We start from the raw sequence: 24,783 nt of genomic DNA on the forward strand, positions 1-24,783 counted from the left end.
TGGGAACATTGTGCCAAAAGCTGCTGTGTGTGCTCTGCTACCCCACCTGTGTGAGTACTGTGTTAAAAGCCACTGTGTGTACTCTGCTACCTGCCAGAGGTAATATTGTGCCAAAAGTCACTGTGTGTACTTTGTAACCCCTCCTGTATGTACAGTATATCTGCATCAGAGTTAAGCGAACTTGGTGAGAAAACATTTGCCAACCTCTAAGTCGGCTCAAACATTGCACATTCGGCAGACTGTTATTTTTTTTTATTAACTTAATGTGTTGAAAATCTGGCAGCCAATCAGGGTGCAGAAACCATCCACAATGTCAAGACAAATGGACTTTTGTCATTGACTACCGAAGTCACATGTCCCTCTCCATATAAAAACTGGACATGTGGCTTCGGTGCCATTTTGGCATATTAACAGCATATTGAGGCAACTGCTGCTGCAAGTATTCAGATAGTTAACTATGCGGCATATTGTCAGCTGACTGTGTGGTCCTGCCACCAGTCCTCATTTCAACATCTAAATCCTTTATCCTAATTATGTGGTCCAGACAAAAATACACATTTCAGCATCTAAATCCTTTGTGCTAATTGTGTGGTCCAGCCAGCAGTCCACATTTCAGCACAGACACCAGTCCACATTTCAGCATGTAAATCCTTTGTGCTAATTGTGTGGTCGAGGCAGCAGCCCATATTTAAGCATCTATATCCTTTGTTCTAATTGTGTTGTTCGGACATCAGTCCACATTTCAGCATCTAAATCCTTTGTGCTAATTGTGTAGTCCAGCCAGCAGTCTACATTTCAGCCTCTAAATTCATTGTCCTAATTGTGTGATCCAGATACCAGTTCACATTTCAGCATCTAAATCCTTTGCACTAATTGTGTGGTCCCGCCACCAGTCCACATTTCAGCATCAAAATTCTTTGGGCTAATTGTGTGGTCCAGATACCAGTCCACATTTCAGCATCTAAATCCTTTGTGCTAATTTTGTGGTCCAGCCAGCAGTCTACATTTCAGCATCTGAATCCTTTGTCATAAGTGTGTGGTCCAAACACCAGTCCATATTTCAGCATCTAAATCCTTTGTGGTAATTGTATGATCCAGACAGCAATCCACAAATCAGGATCCAAATCCTTTTCCCTAATGGTGTGGTCCTGCCACCAGTACACAGTTCAGCATCTAAACCCTTTGTGCTAATTGTGTGGTCGAGACAGAAGTTCACATTTCAGCATCTAAATCCTTTGTGCTAATTGTGTAGTGCAGACACCAGTCCATATTTCAGCATCTAAATCATTTGGGCTAATTGTGTAGTCTAGATACCAGTTCACATTTCAGCATCTAAATCCTTCATGCTAATTGTGTAGTGCAGACACCAGTCCGCATTTCAGCATCTAAATCATTTGTGCTAATTGTGTGGTCCAGACACCAGTCCACATTTCAGCATCTAAATCCTTTGTGCTAATATTGTGGTCCAGCCAGCAGTCCACATTTCAGCATCTAAATGCTTTGTGCTAATTGTGTGGTCTAGAAAGTAGTCTACATTTCCACATCTAAATCCTTGGTGCTAATTGTTTGCTCTAGAAAGAAGTCTACATTTCAGCATCTAAATCCTTTGTGCTAGTTATGTTGTCCAGCCAGCAATCCACTTTCAGCATCAAAATTATTTGCGCTAATTGTGTGGTCCTGCCACCAGTCCATATTTCAGCATTTAAATCCTTTGTGCTAATTGTGTAGTCCAGCCAGCAGCCTATATTTCAGCATCTAAATCCTTTATGCTAACTGTGAGGTACAACCAGAAGTCTACATTTCAGCTTCTAAATTCATTGTGCTTATTGTGTAGTCCAGCCACGAGTCCACATTTCAGCATCTAAACCCTTTGTGCTAATTGTGTGCTCCAGATACCAGTCCACATTTCAGCATCTAAATCCTTTGTGCTAATTTTGTGATCCAGCCAGCACTCCACATTTCAGCATCTAAATGCTTTGTGCTAATTGTGTGGTCTAGAAAGCAGTCCACATTTCAGCATCTAAATCCTTTGTGCTAATTGTGTGGTCTAGAAAGCAGTCTACATTTCAGCATCAGAATCCATTGTGCTAATTTTAAGATCCATTCAGTAATCCACTTTCAGCATCAAAATTATTTGCGCTAATTGTGTGGTCCTGCCACCAGTCCATATTTCAGCATTTAAATCCTTTGTGCTAATTGTGTGGTCCAGCAGAAGTCTACATTTCAGCATCTAAATCCTTTATGCTAATTGTGTGATACAACCAGCAGTCTACATTTTAGCTTCTAAATTCATTGTGCTTATTGTGTGGTCCAGCCACGAGTCCACATTTCAGCATCTAAATTCTTTGTGCTAATTGTGTGATCCAGCCAGCAATCCACATTTCAGCATCTAAATCACTTATTCTAATTGTGTGGACCTGCCACCAGTGCACATTTCAGCATCTAAATCCATTGTACTAATTGTGTGGTCCAGATACCATTCCACATTTCAGCATCTAAATCATTTGTGCTAGTTGTGTTGTCCAGCCAGCAGTCCACATTTCAGCATATAAATCCTTTGTGCTAATTGTTTGGTACAGTCAGCCGTCCACATTTCAGCATCTAAATCCTTTGTGCTAACTGTGTGGTCCAGACAACAGTTCACATTTCAGCATCTAAATCCTTCATGCTAATTTTGAAGTGCAGACACCAGTCCATATTTCAGGATATAAATCATTTGTGCTAATTGTGTGGTCCAGATGCCAGTCCACATTTCAGCATCTAAATCCTTTGTGCTAATTGTGTGGACCAGATACCAGTCCACGTTTCAGCATCTAAATCCTCTGTTTTAATTTTGTGGTCCAACCAGCAGTCCACATTTCAGCATCTAAATCCTTTGTGATAATTGTGTGGTCTAGAAATCAGTCCACGTTTCAGCATCTATATCCTTTGTGCTAATTGTGTGGTCTAGAAAGCAGTCTACATTTTAGCACCTAAATCCTTTGTGCTAATTGTGTGCTCTAGAAAGCAGTCTACATTTCAGCATCTAAATCCTTTGTGCTAATTTGTGATCCAGCCAGCAATCCACTTTCAGCATCAAAATTATTTGCACTAATTGTGTGGTCCTGCCACCAGTCCATATTTCAGCATTTAAATCCTTTGAACTAATTGTGTGGTCCAGCCAGCAGTCTACATTTCAGCTTCTAAATTCATTGTGCTTATTGTGCGGTCCAGCCACGAGTCCACATTTCAGCATCTAAATCCTTTGTGCTAATTGTGTGATCCAGCCAGCAGTTTACATTTCAGCATCTAAATCTTTCTTGCTAATTGTGTGATCCTGCCACCAGTCAACATTTCAGCATCTAAATCCTTTGTGCTAATTTTGAGATCCAGTCAGAAATCCACTTTCAGCATCAAAATTATTTGCGCTCATTGTGTGGTGCTGCCACCAGTCCATATTTCAGCATTTAAATCCTTTGTACTAATTGTGTGGTCCAGATACCATTCCACACTCAGCATGTAAATCCTTTGTGCTAGTTGTTTGGTACCGCCAGCAGTCCACATTTCAGCATCTAAATCCTTTGTGCTAATTGTTTGGTACCGCCAGCAGTCCACATTTCAGCATCTAAATCCTTTGTGCTTATTGTGTGGTCCACTTACCAGTCCACAATTCAGCATCTAAATCCTTTGTGCTAATATTGTGGTCCAGTCAGCAGTCCACATTTCAACATCTATATTCTTTGTGCAAATTTTGTGCTCCAGACACCAATCCACATTTCAGCATCCAAATCCTTTGTGCTAAATGTGTGGTCTAGAAAGCCATCTACATTTCAGCACCTAAATCCTTTGTGCTAATTGTGTGATCCTGCCACCAGTCCACGTTTCAGCATCTAAATCCTTAGTGCTATTTGTGTGGTCCAGATACCAGTCCACATTTCAGCATCTAAATCCTTTGTGCTAATTGTGTTGTCCAGCCAGCAATCCACATTTCAGCATCCAAATCCTTTGTGCTAATTGCGTGGTACAGCATGCAGAACACATTTCAGCATCTAAATCCTTTGTGCTAATTGTGTGGTCCAGACACTAGTCCACATTTAAGCATCTAAATCATTGGTGCTAATTGTGTGGTTAAGCCAGCAGTCCACATTTCAGCATTTAAATCCTTCGTGTTAATTCTGTGGTCCAGCCAGCAGTCCAAATTTTATCATCTAAATCCTTTGTGCTAATTGTGTTCTCCAGACACCAGTCCACATTTCAGCATATAAATACTTTTGTTAATTCTGTGGTCCAGCCACACTATCTCAGCAGATTAATACTGATTACTTATTTAGTGACAGGTGACTGACAGTTATGGGCCTAGGGTTGTGAAACAGCTGGTTAAAAGAGGGAAAGGTTGCATCCAACATAAGTGGGAAAAAGCCAGGTGATGGTGGAATTAAGAATAGGCTTGGTGTTAGATTTGTACCTAGGGTAGGTGGTAATGTTACTGAAAGCTCTACTGAACAAACACCGTCTCGTCCTATCCAAAGACAATTGACAATTTCTGTTTCTGGATGGGCTACTCCACCCCCTTTGGCAGCCGCACAGCTGGCTGTCGGGAAACCCAGGTGGGTGAGTCTGCAGAGCTGCTCATATATTCTATTCCATGGGCATCAGAGGTCTGCTCCAAAGATTCACAGACTCAAGAGGAGGAAAGCATCTGCACTAATGATGTGTGAACATTCTCAGATAAGGGGTTAACCAAGCACGCTTGGGTCCTAACCAAGTATGTTCGGCATGCTTGAATATTATGCTCAAATCCCTGAGTCTGCATGATTCTCTACTCCAGCATGTCACAGACAACATCACCCATTCCTTGAAAAAATATATGTCAGACAGGGTGCATTTCACCACTGACACTTGGATGAGCAAGAAAGGCCAGAGTTGTTATGTCTCGCTGACTGGCCACTAGGTGACTCTGGTGGCTGTTGAGGCAGGCGGGGAAGGGGTTTATCCATAAGTCATGGAATCCCCTAGGCTTGATGGATAAACCTCTCTAACACTTCCTCCACTGATTCTGCCTCCTACACCTCCTTGCCGGCCTCTAACTGCACATTCCATCTCTCCCTTAATGAGACACACTTTCCAACAGTACAGAGAGAATCTCCCCCACCTCCGTACTGCGCAGACAGGTCTCATCACAATCAGGCAGTGTTTAAATTGTTTATATGAATATTCCTTGGAGATCACAGCTATACAGCTCAAGATTTGTGGACAGCTATCCTGGCAGAGTTTGAGCAATGGCTGTCTCCACTGAACCTGGAGTTAGGGAAGGCCGTGTGTGATAAAAGTGCAAACCTGTTGGCGGCCCTACACCAGGATAATCTTACTCACATGCCTTTCATGGCTCGTACCCTCAATTTCTCCGCCATTATCCGGGTAGGAATGCACTTCTGCAGATAGCATGGTTACTGTTTTCTCATTTTAACCATTCGCACCCCACGAATCATCAACTTGCATTGCTGCAGAAAACTTTCGACCTACCGGATAACAAATGATATGCGATGTGCCAACACAGAGGAATTCCACTCTGCACATGTTGCAATGACTGTTGCAGCAGAAACGAGTAGTGTTGAGCCACCCCCGTAGTGTTCGGGTTCGGTTCGTCGAAAACCGGGATGTTCGAGGAACTGTTCGTCGAACACCGTCGAACACCGTCGAACACTGTTAAAACCAATGGCAGGCAAACAAAAACACATAGAAACACATAGAAAACACCTTCAAAGGTGTCCAATAGCTGACAAACTGCTCAGAAGACACTCTCTTTAAAAAAGCCGCTGGCAATTCAGCGGCGGCATACACCAGTACCCGACAATTTAGACAAGAAGGAATAGAGCATCACACAGATTAAATAGATAGAAACATGTCAGTCACATATATAAGAAGCACAGTGACAGTGTTGGTTAATGTACTTGTCATTTAGTGTTAAAGGATTTATTAAAAAAAATATTAGTGTTTTCATGCACCGTCTCTTTAAAAAAGCCGGCCGGCAATTCAGCATCGGAACCTGACAATTTATAACAGAAAGAATAGAGCATCACACATAGATTAGATAGATAGAAACAAGTCAGTTATATATATAAGAAGTACAGTGATAGTGTTGATTACTGTACTTGTCATTTAGTGTTAAAATAAAGGATTTATTAAAAAAAAAATTGGCGTGGGGTTCCCCGTAATTTTAGTCTGTAGCGGAGGTTAAGCAGACGGCTGGGGCAGATGTTTGCAGCCTGGGAAGTGGGTAATACCCACGGAGCTTCCCAGGCTACTAATATCAGCCCCCAGCTGAATACCTAGCCTTTACTAGCTATTAAAATGGGGGACCCCCAAAAAAATGATGTAGGGTCCCCCCTATTTTAATAGCTAGCAAAGGCTAGGCAGACAGCTGGTGGCTGATATTAAAAGCCCAGGAAGGGGCCATGAATATTGGCCCCCTCCCAGGCTAGAAACACCAGCAGTCAGCCGCCCCAGAAATGGCGCATCCATAGTATGCGCCAATTCTGGCACTTAGCGACGCTCTTCCCACTGACCTGTAGCGGTGGCAGAGGGGTAATAGGGTTGGGGTTGATGTCAGCTTATAATGCCAGCTGACATCAAGCCCAGGTTAGTAATGGAGAGGCGTCTATAAGACACCCCCATTACTAACCCCATAGTCAAAGTTAAAAGAAAACGCAAACACCCAGAATAAAGTCCTTTAATTGAAATAAAGACAATTCTTTATTGTTCTAAATTAAACCATACTTACCATCACGCCTATTCCAGCTGAAGCCAACGATCTCCTGCAGTAAAAGTAAAATAATAAAGCCACATCATGCTTACCTTTCCATGGTTCCCACGACAGCTTCAGCTCTGCTACATTCACATGACAGGCTGGACCGCAGCAGAATGCTGCCATCCAGCTTGCCATGCGGCAGACACTGAGAAGCGCAGGCATGCTTGCGCTCTGCAGTGTCTCTGAAGGATGGCAAGCAAGGGCATGTGTCATTGGCTGTGTATGTCACATGTTCTTGCCCTATAAGACCCAGCCATTTTCCCCGTCGCCACCATTTTCTCACTGCTGAAGCTGCGTGTTAGACGGCACCGCTGTTGCTGTGTGCGCTATACTTTCAGTGTTAATTTCAAGCCAATTTTCTCAGAAATATACAGATAGCTTGGGAGTAGGGAATAGTTGTGATTGCTGTCCTTTTGAAGACTAGGTTACAGCATTTCCTACGACTTTTAGCAGGCTGGTCTGTGCTCTTAAATAGATACAGTAGGTTGGGAGTAGGGACTAATTGTAATTGGAGTCCTTTTGAGAACTAGGTTACAGAATTTCCTAGGACTTTTTGCCAGGCAGGTCTGTGCCAGTGCTGTGCAAGTGTTTTTCACAGCATTTGGCTGAATCTAGCTTAGCAAATCCTTTTTGGCCTCTTGCAGTGTGTGTAAGTTAGTGAAGTAGCGTATCTGTGTTGCAAGCTACACCACCTGTGTATAGAATACAATTTTTTTTACTGCACCTAGCCAAGTAAAACCTTTTGGCATAGCATCATTCTATTAAGCCATCTATACTAAGCTCCACCAGCTTGCAAATTAGTAATAATTTTCATCTGCATCTAGCTCGGAAAATAATTTTGGGCTTGTAGCAGTGTGTGGGACTTATTCTTAGTCCATCTATACTAAGCTCCATCAGCTTGCAAATTACAAATAATTTTTATCTGAATCTAGCTCGGAAAATAATTTTGGGCTTGTAGCAGTGTGGGACTTATTCTTAGTCCATCTATACTAAGCTCCACCAGCTTGCAAATTACAAATAATTTTTAGCTGCATCTAGCTCGGAAAATAATTTTGGGCTTGTAGCATTGTGTGGGAGTTATTCTTAGTCCATCTATACTAAGCTCCACCAGCTTGCAAATTACAAATAATTTTTATCTGCTTCTAGCTCGGAAAATAATTTTGGGCTTGTAGCAGTGTGTGGGACTTTTTAATGGTAAATCTATACTAAGCTCCACCAGCTTGCAAATTACAAATAATTTTTATCTGCATCCAGCTCGGAAAGTAATTTTGGGCTTTTAACAGTGTGTGGGACTTAATCTTAGTCCATGTATACTAAGCTCCACCAGCTTGCAAATTACAAATAATTTTTAGCTGCATCTAGCTCGGAAACTAAATTTGGTCTTGTAGCAGTGTGTGGGATTTATTCTTAGTCCATCTATACTAAGCTCCACCAGCTTGCAAATTACAAATGATTTTTATCTGCATCTAGCTCGAAAAATACTTTTGGGCTTGTAGGAGTGTGTGGGACTTATCCTTAGTCCATCTATACTAAGCTCCACGAGCTTGCCAATTATAAATAATTTTTAGATGCATCTAGCTCAGAAAATAATTTAGGGCTTGTAGCAGTGTGTGGGACTCATTCTATTATTCCATCTATTCTAAGCTCCACCACCTGTGTATGTAACAAAAATGGTTTTACTGCATCTAACCCAGCCAATTATTTTGGGCTGATACCACAGTTTGGCCACTCAGCTCTGCTCGGTTCCCATCCATCGTTTTTTGTGCAAACAACCCCAGAGTTGTCAATTACTTAACCACCAAAATGAGTGGAAAAAGGCCTGCTGCTGGTGGAAAGGGGAATAGGCGTGTTGGGAAGGGAAAAATAGGTTGTGTCCATGGGGTAGGTGTTAAAGCAACAGTAACATCTGCAGAAGAAAGACCATCTACCAGTCAAACTAAAATGTCTACTTCTTTTAGCGGACAATGTGATATGATACCTTTCTTACGGCCACGCCAATCGCTACAAATTCCAGATGAGGCACAAAAACAGCAGGTGCTTCAACGGATAACAAGTGCTCCTTTAAGTGGGCTCTCCTCCACCTCAACTTCAACATCACAAATACTCCAGTCCTCAGAGGTGTCACCCCAATCGCACTTGCTTCCTCACAGCTCCCAAGTCTCCAGCTGCCCGTCTGAGTATGAGGTAGAACAGATGGTTGAGTCTGCAGAGCTGTTTACTCATACTATAGCCTGGGAATCAGAGGTCGACTCCAGAGCTTCTGTGAATCCAGACGAGAAAATGATCTGCACTGATGCCCAGAATCTTTGAGTCGGATCCAGGACCAGACGCAGAAGGTTCGGACCATAATGTAGACCCTCGTTCCCAAACTGTAACTCCTGTTGGTGGGGACAATGAGGAAGACGATGATGAGACTGAAATACCTGACTGGAGCGACAACTTTATTTTTTTGTCAGGGCAGGAAGAGGTTGGCTCTGAGGACGAAGGGTGTGAGAACACACAGGGTGATGATGACGAGGTTGGAGATCCCACTTACTGTCAACCCACAGTCAGCCAGTCGATGAGGTCAGCAGAGGAGGTGGAGGAGGATGCTAGTGACGACGAGGTCAGGTTGCGCCTTCCTGGACAGAGACGTAGTACTGGAAGCACGTCAACAACTGCATCCTCAAACACAACTCTGCCTCTGACCACAAGTCGTGGTGGCTCTTCAGGTCGCATGGGTGCTAAGCCTTGCATAGATTGGGCATTTTTTCAGATAGATAAGGATGACCCAACTCGTGTTATCTGTAACATTTGTCACCAAAAGCTAAGTAGAGGAGAAAAAATCCATAGTTTGAGAACTTCATGCATGAACCGTCACATGGATATGAAGCATAAGTTGCAGTGGGAAGCTCACTGTGCTACAATGCAGCCTAGCGGGCCGGGCCAAACACTGTCTGCCCCATTTTGTGTATCCGCGGCCTCTTCATCCTCTGTGACTGGGGGGACAGCAGTCACACCTGTTTTGGGACGCAGACCTGCCACCTCTTTACCCGCAACAGCCAGCGTTATTGGCAGGACATCATTTTCTTTGGAGATGGAAACACCAGCTGGTGTTGAGCGGTCTCCGACATCGAGAGCACCACCTTTGGATCAAGGCAACCTAACATGTCCGCCTGCATCTTCCTCACAGACCGGCAGATTGCCGGGCACACCCTTCTCAACCCCGTCTAAGCACAACAGCCAGCCCTCGGTCCCTCAGATGTGGACAAGTAAAAGACCATTTCCTCCTAGCAATGAGAAAGCTAAGAGGTTTAATTTTACCATCTGCAAGCTCTTGGCTACAGAAATGATGCCTTTCCGCCTGATGGACACAGAGGATTTTCGAGACCTTATGTCCGTCACAGTGCCCCAGTACCAGATGCCCAGTCGGCACTACTTCTCAAAGAAAGGTGTGCCTGCGCTCCACCAGCATGTCACACACAACATTACCGCTTCTTTGAGAAACTCTGTGTGTGACAGGGTGCATTTCACCACAGACACTTGGACGAGTAGGCATGGACAGGGGCGTTACATGTCGCTGACTGGGCACTGGGTAACTATGGTGACAGCAGGACAAGGGGCTGTTGTCCAAGTCTAGCCATCCCCATGAGTTGTGCGTCAATCCTCTTTATCTTGACAAGCCCTGGTGCAATACGTTCTGACATGTAGCCTGGGCCAACGGGATCCAGAGGTGGGGAAAATCACGCTGGAGGCGTGGTCTCAGATCAGGGACCTATGCACCCTTCTGCACAGTTTTGAAAGGGCGACGAAGATGTTTAGTGCTGACGATGCCATTATCAGCATGACTATTCCGGTGATTTACATGCTGGAGCACATGTTAAACAGAATTCGGAGTCAGGTGGTGCGACAAGAGGAGGTGAAGGAAGTAGAGGAGGAGGAGTTGTATGTGGAAGGGCTAACATCTGCAAGGTCCAGACAGTCGGCAGCACCAAAGCGGCAGGCATGTGAGGGTGGGGGAGATGGATTTACCAGGGCGAATGGTAGCAGCCAAACTAGTGAGGAAGGCGCAGGAGCCCAGGAAGAAGTGGAGGACGAACTGATGGAAGACTCATCAGATGAGGGAGACCTTGATCACATTTCTGTTGTGCGAGGTTGGGGGGAGAGGGCAGAGGAAGGAAGCATGATTGTTCCCTTGCTACCAACACAACAGGGACTTGGTGCTCCTGGATGCGCAAGACACATGAGTGCCTTCTTGCTGCACTACCTGCAACATTACCCTCGAATTGTCAGAATTAGAAATAATCCTGACTACTGGGTTGCCACACTCTTAGATCCCCGGTATAAAAGTAAATTTGCAGAAATTATTCCTGCCATAGAAAGGGATTCACACATGCAGGAGTATCAGCAGAGACTGTTGCAGAATCTTATATGTGCTTTTCCACAAAACACCAGTGGTGCACGTAGTGAATCTCACAGTTCTAACTTGCCAACCATGGGAATGTCGAGTGTTCAGCACTCAAACCGTAACAGAAACACAGTATCTGCTGATAACAGCAATTTTGCGGAATCATTTCACAGCTTTTTTAGCCCATCCTTTGCAAGGCCACAGGAGACAAGAAGTCTGACACATAGTCAACGCCTAGAGACAATGTTACAGGAGTATCTCCAAGTAAACATCGAAGCCATGACTGCGTCAATGGACCCTTGCTCTTTTTGGGCTTCCAATCTGGATAAATGGCCGGAGCTTCCACTTACGCCTTGGAGATCTTGTCATGCCCCGCAGCCAGCGTTCTCTCCGAATTTGTGTTCAGCGCTGCTGGTAGTGTGCTGACAGATAAGTGCATGCGGCTGTCCACTGAGAATGTAGACAGACTCACGTTCATAAAGATGAACAAATCATGGATCCACAAGGACTTTTCTACCCCTGTGTCATCCTGGGGAGAGTAAAAGCTTGAGGAATTCGTAAAATCACCTCACCAACCGTTTTAAGCTTTCAAATTGCTAATAATTTTTAGCAGCATCTTGTCTGGAAAATAATTTTGGGCCTGTAGCAGTGTGCGGTACTCATTCTATTATGCCATCTATACTAAGCTCCACCAGCTTGCAAATTACTATTAATTTTTAGCTGCATCTTGTCTGGAAAATAATTTTGGGCATAGTAGCAGTGTGTGCTACTCATTCTAACCAACTGTTTTAAGTAACTCTGGGGCAATAGATGCCACTTAAGTGGTGCCTGTGCCACAAATTTTTGGAAAAAATGGAGACTCTTTTTGGAGTCCCCTTGCTTTGTTTTACGTGACGTTGCCATCATCCATTAGAGGTGGGTTGGGTCCCCCCCCCCTTTTAACCATAAGAAAATACATACACTATGGCTTGGGGTAACACAGATGGTTGAGTCTGAAGAGTTGTTTACTCAGAGGTGTGCTCCAAAGCTTCAGTGTCTGCTAGTCAGCGTAGTAACCCAGCTGCAAAGCAAGCTGCACCGCCTGTGTATCTAATGTAACATACCTGGCGGCGTCCTTGCATGGTGGTCCATCTCCCACTGTGCAAGAGCGCGCACTTGATCTCCAGTCCAGAATGTCTCTCTGGCTTCCCTCCATGCTGTCTGTTTGTGTCTGTTTCTGCTGCTTAAGGGCGGCGCCCGATCACTTCCTGCTTTTTGTACCTGCTGTGGGTCACACCCCTTGTGCGTCCTCAGCCTATTGCTGTCTGTCACCTGGTATATAGCTCAGCTGCTCCAATCAATCCCTGCCTGAGCATAGTGTTTCATTCAGTGTGTGCTTGCACTCTGAAGGTGCCAGGTCCCGTTCTATGTTCTCTTGTCTGCCTATCCTGGAGGCTGTATTTCCAGGCCTGTCTGAACACGCTCCTAGCCTGTTCCTCCCGCCTTCTAGGGGCCGATTACCTAGACCCGCTCCTGTATCTTGTCTGTCCTGTCTGAACACGCTCCTAGCCTGTTCCTCCCGCCTTCTAGGGGCCGATTACCTAGACCCGCTCCTGTATCTTGTCTGTCCTGTCTGAACACGCTCCTTGCCTGTTCGTCCCGCCTCTCTGGGGGCAGTATTCCCAGACCCGCTCCTGTATCCCGCTGCAGTGTCGGTCTCCTCCGTACACTCAGTTCCAGTCTGAACTCTCTCCTATCCTTTACCTGTTTTGCCTCTATGTCCGTTCCCTTCCTTTTTCTGCAGAGTCTGAACTTGTACCTAACTCCTGCTTGTTGTCTCTGTACTCCCGTTTGTGAGTTTGTGGTCCACTCGCTACTTCACTGCAAGTACCCTGTGGGTATCTGGCTCTGCCTTTCTCTTCCTGTCTGTTCCGTGTGAACAGAGCCCTGTCCCCCCTGCTCCGACTCCTTTGTTCACCGCTCCGGCGGTTCTAGCCTGCTCTGGCTCCTTTGCTCACCGCTCCAGCGGTTCTAGCCTGCTCTGACTCCTTTGCTCACCGCTCCGGCGGTTCTAGCCTGCTCTGACTCCTATGCTCACCGCTCCGGCGGTTCTAGCCTGCTCTGACTCCTTTGCTCACCGCTCCGGCAGTTCTAGCCTGCTCTGACTCCTATGATCACCGCTCCGGCGGTTCTAGCCTGCTCTGACTCCTTTGCTCACCGCTCCGGCGGTTCTAGCCTGCTCTGACTCCTTTGCTCGCTGCTCCGGCAGCCTTGCTCCGCTCTGACCCTTTTGCTCACTGCTCCGGCAGCCTTGCTCCGCTCTGACCCTTTTGCTCACTGCTCCGGCAGTCTTGCTCCACTCTTGCTCACCACTCCAGGCGGCCTCGTCCTGCTTTACTCTTGCTCACTGTTCCGGCAGTCTCGCTCAGCTCTGACCCTTTGCTCACCGCTCCTGGCGGCCTTGTACTGCTCTACTCTTGCTCACCACTCCAGGCGGCCTCGTCCTGCCCTGCTCTCGCTCACCTCTCTGGGCGGCCTCACTCTGCTGTGTTTGTCCACCACATCTGTGGTTCTGTTCCTGAGTCCCAATGTGTACTGGGTCCTATCCCGCCAGTGTCCCTACCTGCTAGTGCCTCCCTGTCTGCACTCTAGCTGTGCTTGCCTGTACCCCTCTGTCTGTATTGTTCCTGAGTCCCAGTGTGTACTGGGTCCTATCCCGCCTGTGTTCCTACCTGCTAGTGCCTCCCTGTCTGCACTCTAGCTGTGCTTGCCTGTACCCCCCTGCCTGCATACCCGCCTGCCTGCATCCCAGTCGAGCCAGCCTATACCCACCAGTCTGTGTGCCAGCCTACCAGTCTGTTCCTGTATTCCCCTGTGTGGGTCAACAGCCGTGTCCGGGGTCTGTCCTGGAGTAGCACCTGGTCCCTCTGCTCGGTTCCTCCTTGGTGCACTGGCGTCGTATGCCGTCGTGCGACCCTGGTCGGATCGGGTGAATACCTAGTTACGCCCCTCCAGGCATTCACTCTCCGGCACGGTCCAGTGGAATCACTACAATCACACGCACACGCCGCTCAGCCCGGGCGTGTGCATTACATCTAATAATGATTTTTAAATGCATATAGCCTAGGCAGACTGTGGGGACCCCTAACCAAACCCAGACGCTCAGCCCCTTAATGCCCCCCTTTCATTGACAATACAATCATGTAACTCTTACAACTGGATGGGTGAGGATCGGTCACAGCTTTATTAACTGTTTATACTCATTCCATTAGAAATGCATTTTATTTCTAAATTAATTCAGCTTGTTGCAGCATGCCCTGTGTCTCCAGTCTCCACAACGGCAAGTTGGCCAACAAGTGTAACTCTCCAACATGTCCTTTCTATTTCCAGGCCACGGATGATCCTGCTTACTCATATGCAGGACTCCGACCCCCATCCATCACTCTTAATGCTTGTTACACTCCGTCCTGGAGTCCTGACAGTAAAATGTCCAGTCCAATATCCATTAAGTGAACACCGTCGGGCCATATGAGGCCTGCTTTATCTCCTTCCAGTTGTCGGTGTCGTATCACTACACAGCCTCTGTTTCTTCTAAATTTTGCCATCCGAATATTTATTACAAGCCTTGTCCGTTCGATGGCCGTGATGTCTCACGCACCTTGCCATACCTTTCTCGGCACAATCTCTGACCATACTATAGTTAGTTTTGTGAAAAATTCTCTGAAGCGTTCAGTGTCTAGTTTCATTATTGCCATTAGTTATGCGCTCTTGTGATAAGCTATGTCGTTTCCCCCGGCCTGTATAACTAAGATGACCGGACCTCTTGCCTCTCTCCCTACCTTGATTACCTCCATTAGTACCTGTGGCCATTGCAGGCATCTAATACCTCTCCAGTTCAAATATGTGTTATGAAACTCCAATTTCCTCCCGCCTGGGCGGACTTTCATTCTCCTTTCTGCACAATATATATACAAGTTCTTAATCATTGCATAGCAAAAAAACAGCAAGGAAGTGGTATTTATATGTCATGTTCTGCTATGCACCTGTTCAAGGCTGAGTTAATCAGAAATTTAAACACACATACCATGTTAAAATCGTATAGCATAGTGTAAGGCAGCACTAGTCATCATAATGGGGGATACTCGCTGCACCGGGTCAATTACTGCACACCAGCAAGGTCTTTCCAGTATTTCTCAATTCAGCAGTTTATTATTGCACTTCATAAACCGCAGTTCACACATATAAAGTCCACGAGCCTTTCCAGTGGCAGCTATGCCCACTTGGCTCCAGGTAAACTATAACACTTGGCTTCAGCAAACTATAACAATGTCCATATATCACAATGTCCATATAACGTACCGCTTTTACCTTTTGCAGGGTCTTAACGGTTCCAGGTTTAATTTGCCACCACTTCCGCTTTTAGGCTTCCCAGGTGGGGGTCTCCAGCCCTCGTACCTTCGAAGGCTACTCACATCCAGCCTGCGCCTTTCAGGACTCTTCAGCAAGCCTCTGCCTTCCAAGGCCACTAGCATCCACTCACAGGATCCAGTCTCGGCCTTTCAGGCTGCCAGGCTTCACTCGGCCTCACTAGGCCTCACATAAACGGTGTCCCACACACATGGGGAACAGGCCTCATGCCTCTCACACAGAACACACCTGTCTCCCATCAAGCAGGGTTTATATCCATCCCGTGCATACACACATACACAGACAGGACCTTGCTGATCTCACAGTCATGTGATCAGGCAGACATTCTGTGCACGCAGGACCTGTGCTATGTCACAGTCATGTGACCAGTCACCTGAGGGGGAAGGTACATGGTCAGGTAAAACACATCCTGGACCAATACCGTAATGCAAGCAAGTCGCTGCATTACAATAGAAACAATGCATATAAAAAATAATCAAAAAGAAAAAGAAAAGCAGAAAAAAGGAGCATATATATAATAAAAATCTATAAATGATCACTCATAATGATACATCAAATCATGTCTGATGTTTAAACCTGCTGGTACACGTGTATTTAAAGTATAAATCCACCAACTTTCTCTATTAAGGAGCTTTCTCCTATAATCATCCACCAAATCTCCACCAATCGCCACGGCCCACGGAGGGACCACCACAGTCAGTGAATCCTTCCTTATTTAGTATAGAGTCTACCAATACTTTGGGCGTATTAGCCCAGCTGCGAAGCAAGCTGCACCGCCTGTGTATCTAATGAGAATTTTTAACTGCATCTAGCCTAGGCAGACTGTGGGGACCCCCAACCAAACCCAGACGCTCTGCATCTAACCCAGCCAATCATTTGATAGTATTGCTAGTAGCAGAGTCGCATGGGCACTAAACCTTGCATAGCCTGTGCATTTTTTCAGATCGCTAAGGATGACCCAACTCGTGTTATCTGTAACATTTGTCACCAAAAGCTAAGTAGAGGCCAAAAAATACATAGTTTGAGCACTTCATGCATGAACCGTCACATGGATATGAAGCATAAGTTGCAGTGTAAAGCTCACTGTGCTACAATGCGGCCTAGCGGGCCGGGACAACCACCATCTGCCCCACCTGTGTCATCCTGGGGAGACTAAAAGCTACTGCGTAGTCTTTTCCAAAAATTTGAGGGAATTACCACGGGAATGGTTTGGAAGAGGTATAAGAGTTTAGGTAGGACGTTCATTTTTAGTATACTTATTCTGCCGAACCAGGAAAAATCCTTCATCGTCCAAGAAGTAAGATCTTTGTGGAGTTGTTCAATAAAGGGCCCAAAATTAAGATAACCTAGACGGGAGAGGTCTCTATGAATAGGAATTCCTAAGTATTTGATACCCTGTGAGGGACAGGCAAAGGGAAAGTTGGACTGGATGGAATCCTGTATGGATTTGGGGAGGGAGACATCAAGGGCCTCAGACTTCGCTGCATTGATTTTAAAATTTGACCATGTAACAAAGTGATCTATTTCAGCCATAACAGCAGGGATGTATATATGTGATTGAGTGATATATTCTAGGACATCATCAGCAAACGCAGAGCACTTTTACTCGGTGCCTCCCACCTCAATCCACCTAACATTGGGGTTATCACGAATTGATGAGAGCAGGTGCTCCATCACTAAGATGTATAAGAGAGGGGACAGAGGACATCCCTGCCTTGTCCCATTGGTGATTATAAAAGGTGATGAAAATGTTCCATTTATCTTCAGCCTAGCTGACAGGTTGCAATACAGGGCCATGATTTTGGCTATAAAAGGGTCCCCTAGACCCCTACCCCAAGCTTTTTAAGAGAATAATATATGGCGTGCCAGGAGACTCTATGGAATGCTTTCTCAGCATCCAACGAGAGTATCTAATTGCAAATTTTTAACTGCATCTTGCCTAGGCAATACTTTGGGCCTAGTAGCAGTGTCTGCTAGTCAGTGGAGTAGCCACCGCCTGTAGATCTAATTACAAATTTTTAACTGTATCTAGCCCAGGAAATACTTTGGACCTAGTAGCAGTGTCTGCTAGTCAGCGGATTATCCCACCTGTTAAGCTAGCTACACCACTTGTAGTTTGGACACTTAATTTTTTCAAAGGAAATGCTTTGGGTACCCGGGACAATCAGTGAAGAGCATCGGGGAGGCACCCCAAGGCAGAGGACTGGCGGTAGAACGCCTTGCGGTGGACCGCCAAGCTTTATCCTTATAAAAGCTTTTTAACTGCAGCTACTGGAGCTGGAACTCTATTTTATTAGAAAAGTAGAAACATTACAAATAACAAAACATAAACAAACTCATACAGAGCAAAAAAAAAACAAGCAAAACCTAACAGGTACCCTACCTGTCCCACCACTCTCTCACACTACATACAACAAAAACTATTACAACAAGATATTTACAACTTCCTACCACATCCAGTTCCACTGCCCAACAATACCAAACATAACACCACTAACAACAAAATCCTCAAATAATATACAGAATCCCCCCCCCCACCTAACCTAAATCTCTACCTAAACCCATCACCCCTGATCCAACACTGGCCACCAAGTTCAAGGACAGTTTTCTGACCTTGGGTCAGACTCCAATGTTTTTCCCCAGATGGGCCCGGGCCAGGCCAGACCAGTCTTTAGAACACCAAAACCCCACAACCCCCCCCCCGCCCCAACTCAAAAAGAAACCCCCACCCCACCTAAATAAACCCCTTTACTAAAATAACCACATATTTTATATACAGATAACCATACCTCATATTATTTATTATATACAAACTTCACATTACAAAACCCATTTGCTCAAGTTTGGTGCTTGAAAACCCTCTCCACTACTTATCAACCAAAACAAAACAAAAATCTAATTGTGAAAGGAACCAGCCCCCCACCAGGACAAAAGAGTTGGAGTACTACAAGACAAAGGCATCCCAAAGGAGAACCCTCTCCAAAGCCGAGAGGCCCTCCGTGCACCTAGTCGTTCATACTCCAAGGAGCGTACCTTCACCAGGTCACGTAAGATGTTACTACAAACTTCTTCCAAAGGGATTTTGCTACCCATCGATACTAAGGCACGTGCATTCCATATGAAATACCTAACTACTATGCTAACTAAGAATAAAGTGGTTCTGTCCCGACCACCAAGGTCTCTGAACGCCCCATAGGCCCACTCATTGTAGGAGAGGTAAGCCAGCCGAGGCCAACCCATGGAAGCACCCACCCTGTTGTAAACCTCTATATTGAAAGGACACCGAAGAAGGAAGTGCTCCATGCTTTCCAACATGTCTGCACAATCCTCCCGAGTACAATTCCTGTCCTCAGAATTCCTGTACTTCAGGTTGTCCCTCACATATAGCTTACCATGGAAACAGCACCAAGTCAAGTCAAAAAACTTCAAGGGGATTCTACTTGAATTTAAAAGCCTTAACCCTACCTCCAGATCCCCACTTGGGCAGTCCCTGAGGGCCAGAGGTTTTTGGAAGTGTGTTGACAAGACCCTCTCATCAAGAAGTTTCCTTTACAGAGTTCTTATCTCCCACACCCCCAGTCCCCACCGACGTATTGTCTTCAAAACCGGGGTAACATAAGCCGGGAGATACCCATGAGGTACGCGGAGATCCTTCACGTGCCCCCCTGTCTCCCATTCCTGGAAGAAGGGCTGAAACCACTCCCTGCAGGAGAATACCCACGGAGGAGCCCTCTCTTTCCAGAGGTTCGAAATGTTTGTTTTCAAAAAGGTGTTCACTAGAAACACCACAGGGTTGACCATATTCAACCCCCCTAGTCTCCTCGTACGGTAAGTAACCTCTCGCTTGACTAGGTTCAACCTATTCCCCCATAACAGTTGGAAGAACAGGCTATAAACCCGCATCCAGAAAGGCTCTGGCAAGATGCAGACAGTACCCAGATAAATTAACAAAGGCAGCAGGAAGGCCTTACACAAGTTTACCCTTTCCCTCAGGGTCAGAGACCAACCCTTCCATTGGTCCACTTTCCGAGAGGCACAAGCGAGCCTACCATCCCAGTTTCTGGAGGCATAATCACCCTGGCCAAAGTCAACTCCCAAGACTCTGGCATACTCTTGGGGCTCCAGAAGGGTGTCCGGGAGACCAAAACCAGGGTCTCCCCCTCCCAACCAGAGACTCTCACACTTATCCTGATTGACCTTGGACCCGCATGCTTCTGAGTAGCACTTCACCTCTGACATCACCACCCCAACCTCCTCCTCCGAGGAGACAAAGACAGTGACATCATCAGCGTAGGCCACTACCTTCAGAGTGGCCTCCCGTGCTCCCGAGCCACCCATCTCTATCCCCACCAACGATCCACGATCCACCCTTCTAACAAAAGGATCAATTGCGAACACGTACAGTAAAGGACTAAGAGGACAACCTTGGCGAACACCGGAACACACCTCAAAAGGCTGCCCAATCCAACCATTCACCAGCGGAAAGCTCTCTGCCCCTCTGTAAAGGGTTTTTAGCCAATCCACAAAACCGCCTGGCAGACCGTACCTCAGAAGAGTAGACCAGAGGTACCCATGATCAACTCGATCATAAGCCTTAGCCTGAACCAGGGACAGCATAAAACCCTTCCAAAGGCCCACCCTGCCGTGCTCCACCGCTTCTCGGACACCAAAAACCGCACTAAAAGTGCTATGGCCCGGAATACAGCAGTGCTGGGCCTCCGAAAGGAGACGTGGCGCAAATTTCACCACCCTATTAAAAAGCACCTTAGCCAGGACCTTCCTGTCCACATTGAGAAGTGCTATGGGACGCCAGTTCTCAATGTGTGACGGGTCCTTACCCTTTGAAAGAAGGATCAAAGCAGACCTCCTCATTGATATCGGAAAAGCGCCAGAGGACAGACACTCATTAAACACCCGAGTCAACAAGGGGACCAAGGAGTCCTTAAAGGTCTTATAAAACTCAGATGTTAAGCCATCCGGACCTGGCGCTTTTTTGAGCCGAAGCCCATCAATCGCCAGTCTCACTTCCTCTTCTTTGATCACCTCTTTCAAAACACCAAGCGAGGGGTCTACCCCTGACTCAGGAATGGTCTCAGCCAGGAAAGCCAACATCCTGTCACAATCCAGTTCCTTCCTCCCCAAGAGATGTGAGTAATAAGATCTGACGACTTCCAAGATCCCTGATCTGGACCTCATCAGAGAACCTGTACCATCCTTCAGACCAACCACAACCTTACTATTCACTGACATCTTACAGTTTCTGTAGGGATCAGGCGAGCAGTATTTCCCCCTCTCAAAAACTAAAGATGTGTGCCTATCATACTGACACCTCTTCAGTAAGGATTTCACTCTGGAGATATCCTCACGGTCACCCCCAGCCGAGACAAGACACTCGAGTTTCCTCCTCAGGCTCTGATACAGGCGCTCCCTGTTCAAGCTTCTGAGGTTCGAGAGCTGGCGGAAGAATCTCTCTACCCAGTGTTTAAATATCTCCCACCACTCTGACTTAGTGCTAAAAAGGCCCAACAATGGTACCTGGCTCTGAAGAAAATCCTCAAAGGACTGTCTTACAGCTGAATCCTGAAGGAGTGACGAATAGAGATGAGCGTTGTTCTACTCGAACTGTTCGCCAATCTCAAATTCGAGCTGTTTTGGGCGGTGTTCGAGCCGGTCGGCGAACACGAACAATTTGAGAAAAATTCGGCTGTTCGAGGTTATGTTCGATAACTGTTCGTGCACCAAAATCATAACTGGATTTTTCTCAGTAATGATGAAAATTAATGTTAATACGCAGTTTGAGTGTACAGCGGGGCGGGGGGAGGGGCAGGGGATGGATCTCTGCAGGAACAATGAAGATCTCCATTTTTTTTTCTCTTTCCCGCATTTGCAGTGGGGAGGTGCAATCTGTCAGCCTATCAGCAGCGCACACACGGAGCGAAGTGCTTTTTTTCACACAAGCAAGGGCATGTGTCATTGGCAGTGTATGTCACATGTCCTTGCCCTATAAGACCAAGCCATTTTCCCCGTCGCCACCATTTTCTCACTGCTGCAGCTACGTGTTAGACGGCACCGCTGTTGCTGTGTGTGCTATACCTTGTTAATTTCAAGCCAATTTTCTCTGAAATCTACAGATAGCTTGGGAGTAGGGAATAGTTGTGATTGCAGTCCTTTTAAGGACTAGGTTACAGCATTTCCTACGACTTTTATCAGGGAGGTCTGTGCTCTTAAATAGATAGGTTGTGGGAGTAAAGACTAATTGTAATTGGAGTCCTTTTCAGGACTAGGTTACATGAGTTCCTATCAGTTTTTGCCAGGCAGGTCTGTGCCAGTGCTGTGCAAGTTTTTTTCACAGCATTTGGCTGAATCTAGCAAAGCTAATCCTTTTTGGCCTATTGCAGAGTGTGTTAGTCAGTGGAGTAGCCTATCTGTGTTGCAAGATATAACACCTGTGTATAGAATACCAATTTTTTTACTGCACCTAGTGAAGTAAAATCTTTTGGGCATAGCATCATTCTATTAGTCCATCTATACTGACCTCCATCAGGTTGCAAACTGAATATAATTTTTTTCTGCATCTAGCTCTGAAAAAATATTTGGGCTTCTAGCGGTGTGTGGGACTTGGTCTATTAGTCCATCTATACTGACCTCCATCAGGTTGCAAATTAAAAATAATTTTTTTCTGCATCTAGCTCTGAAAAAATATTTGGGCTTCTAGCGGTGTGTGGGACTTGGTCTATTAGTCCATCTATACTGACCTCCATCAGGTTGCAAATTAAAAATAATTTTTTTCTGCATCTAGCTCTGAAAAAATATTTGGGCTTCTAGCAGTGTGTGGGACTTGGTCTATTAGTCCATCTATACTGACCTACATCAGGTTGCAAATTAAAAATAATTTTTTTCTGCATCTAGCTCTGAAAAAATATTTGGGCTTCTAGCGGTGTGTGGGACTTGGTCTATTCGTCCATCTATACTGACCTCCATCAGGTTGCAAATTAAAAATAATTTTTTTCTGCATCTAGCTCTGAAAAAATATTTGGGCTTCTAGCAGTGTGTGGGACTTGGTCTATTAGTCCATCTATACTGACCTCCATCAGGTTGCAAATTGAATAAAAAAATTTTCTGCATCTAGCTCTGAAAAAATATTTGGGCTTCTAGCGGTGTGTGGGACTTGGTCTATTAGTCCATCTATACTGACCTCCATCAGGTTGCAAATTAAAAATAATTTTTTTCTTCATTTAGCTCTGAAAAAATATTTGGGCTTCTAGCAGTGTGTGGGACTTGTTCTATTAGTCCTTCTATACTGACCTCCAGCAGGTTGCAAATTGAATATATTTTTTTTCTGCATCTAGCTCTGAAAAAATATTTGGGCTTCTAGCGGTGTGTGGGACTTGGTCTATTAGTCCATCTATACTGACCTTCATCAGGTTGCAAATTAAAAATAATTTTTTTCTGCATCTAACCCAGCCAATAGTTTTGGCCTAATACCACAGTTTGGCCACTCAGCTCTGCTCGGTTACCATCCATTGTTTTTTTGTGCAAACAACTCCAGAGTTGTGAATTAGTTAACCACCAAAATGAGTGGAAAAAGGCCTGCTGCTGGTGGAAAGGGGAATAGGCGTGTTGGGAAGGGGAAAAAAGGTTGTGTCCGTGGGGTAGGTGCAGAAGAAAGACCATCTTCCAGCCAAACTAAAATGTCTACTTCTTTTAGCGGACAATGTGATAAGATCCCTTTCTTACGGCCACGCCAATCGCTACAAATTCCAGATGAGGCACAAAAACAGCAGGTGCTTCAACGGATATCAAGTGCTCCTTTAAGTGGGCTCTCCTCCACATCAACTTCAACATCACAAATACTCCAGTCCTCAAAGGTGTCACCCAAATCGCACTTGCTTCCTCACAGCTCCCAAATCTCCAGCTGCCCGTCTGAGTATAAGGTAGAACAGATGGTGGAGTCTGCAGAGCTGTTTACTCATACTATAGCCTGGGAATCAGAGGTCGACTCCAGCGCTTCTGTGAATCCAGACGAGGAAATGATCTGCACTGATGCCCAGAATCTTTATGAGTCGGATCCAGGACCAGACGCAGAAGGTTCTGACCATAATGTAGACCCTCATTCCCAAACTGTAACTCCTGTTGGTGGAGACAATGAGGAAGACGATGATAAGACTCAAATACCTGATTGGAGCGACAACTTTAGTTTTTTGTCAGGGCAGGAACAGGTTGGCTCTGAGGACGACGGGTGTGATAACGCACAGGGTGATGATGATGAGGTCGGAGATCCCACTTACTGTCAACCCACAGTCAGCCAAGAGATGAGGTCAGCAGAGGAGGTGGAGGAAGATGCTAGTGACGACGAGGTCAGGTTGCGCCTTCCTGGACAGAGACGTAGTACTGGAAGCACGTCAACAACTGCATCCTCAAACACAACTCTGCCTCTCACCACAAGTCGTGGTGGCTCTTCAGGTCGCATGGGTGCTAAGCCTTGCATAGCCTGGGCATTTTTTCAGATCGATAAAGATGACCCAACTCGTGTTATCTGTAACATTTGTCAGCAAAAGCTAAGTAGAGGCCAAAAAATACATAGTTTGAGTACTTCATGCATGAACCGGCACATGGACATGAAGCATAAGTTGCAGTGGGAAGCTCAGTGTGCTACAATGCGGTCTAGCCGGCCGGGCCAACCACCGTCTGCCATATCTTGTGCATCCGCGGCCTCTTCATCCTCTGTGACTGGGGGGACAGCAGTCACACCTGTTTTGGGGCGCAGACCTGCCACCTCTTTACCCGCAACAGCCAGCGTGATTGGCAGGTCATCATTTTCTTTGGAGGTGGTAACACCAGCTGGTCTTGAGCGCTGTCCGACATCGATAGCACCACCTTTGGATCAAGGTAACCTAACATGTCCGCCTGCATCTTCCTCACAGACCGGCAGTTTGCCGGGGACACCCTTATCAACCCCGTCTAAGCACAATAGCCAGCCCTCGGTCCCTCAGATGTGGACAAGTAAAAGACCATTTCCTCCTAGCCATGAGAAAGCTAAGAGGTTGAATTTCACCATCTGCAAGCTCTTGGCTACAGAAATGCTGCCTTTCCGCCTGGTGGACACAGAGGATTTTCGAGACCTTATGTCCGTCGCAGTGCCCCAGTACCAGATGCCCAGTCGGCACTACTTCTCAAAGAAAGGTGTGCCTGCGCTCCACCA

The 24,783-nt window shown here is 45.9% G+C and overlaps 1 protein-coding gene across 2 annotated transcripts in view; it reads right to left on the bottom strand.

The window, feature by feature from the left end:
* The window catches only part of LOC141258816 (cytochrome P450 2K1-like), a 224,608-nt gene that overhangs the window by 162,899 nt on the left and 36,926 nt on the right, over window positions 1–24,783 (bottom strand). The gene's annotated exons all lie outside the window — the stretch shown is intronic.

Source organism: Phyllobates terribilis, unplaced genomic scaffold (genome assembly GCF_046119375.1).
Source record: "Phyllobates terribilis strain yellow unplaced genomic scaffold, ASM4611937v1 Scaffold_3__8_contigs__length_932513732, whole genome shotgun sequence".
NCBI lineage: Eukaryota > Metazoa > Chordata > Amphibia > Anura > Dendrobatidae > Phyllobates > Phyllobates terribilis.